This window comes from Myzus persicae, unplaced genomic scaffold (assembly GCF_001856785.1).
Source record: "Myzus persicae strain clone G006 unplaced genomic scaffold, MPER_G0061.0, whole genome shotgun sequence".
In the NCBI taxonomy this organism is placed as follows: Eukaryota; Metazoa; Arthropoda; class Insecta; order Hemiptera; family Aphididae; genus Myzus; species Myzus persicae.
In genome coordinates this window covers 187,782-188,465 of record NW_019100504.1, presented here as the reverse complement: position 1 = coordinate 188,465, position 684 = coordinate 187,782, and the positions used below count along the sequence as shown (strand labels likewise).

The following is a 684-nucleotide window of genomic DNA, read 5'->3' as shown; positions in this document are numbered from 1 at the left end:
TTAATCGCAACCTTCATCTTTTTTTCTGCTTTAGAGCATCCTAAAACAAATAAACAATTTTTCAATTAGATTAAATAATACATTTTTAGACAAAAAAATTATTATGGATAGAAAAACATAATAATAATATAAATTATATATTTATTTATGATTAGAGTTTGGTATGTTATTCATTTAAAATAGTTGTATGCTATTCTAATGAAATGGTGAAATTAAGTTTAAAGACTGACTTTGCATATTTCTGCACATTTCGTTATGTTTACAAAAAAGTGCATTTTCAACAAATTTAAGCATACTGTTTATTGATCATTATTGTGAGTAGACAATTTTTACTGAAACTATACACCATTACAATGAATACAGTTCACAATAAAAGATTAAAAAATATGTTTGTGTTATTTATTCATATAAGTAATCCACAACACATTGGTGACGAGGAGAATAATAGATAATGTTATATAAAATTGTTTTATTTTTCGTTATAATATAAATCGTAATCGATATTGCATTAGAAGATTTCTGCTCACTAGAGATGATCCAAACAGGTATGGACATTATAATTTTTTAATTAAAGTTTGAAAAAGAAATTTTTCTTGGCAAATAAAATCTAAAAACTGTATAGGCCAATAACTGATATTTTATCGCGATTGATAATTTCAAAATCCAATTTTCTTTTGAAGGGGG

General features: G+C 24.0%; 1 pseudogene; it reads right to left on the bottom strand.

The window, feature by feature from the left end:
• LOC111028434 overlaps positions 1-684 on the bottom strand; it is a 2,055-nt pseudogene continuing 1,371 nt past the window's right edge.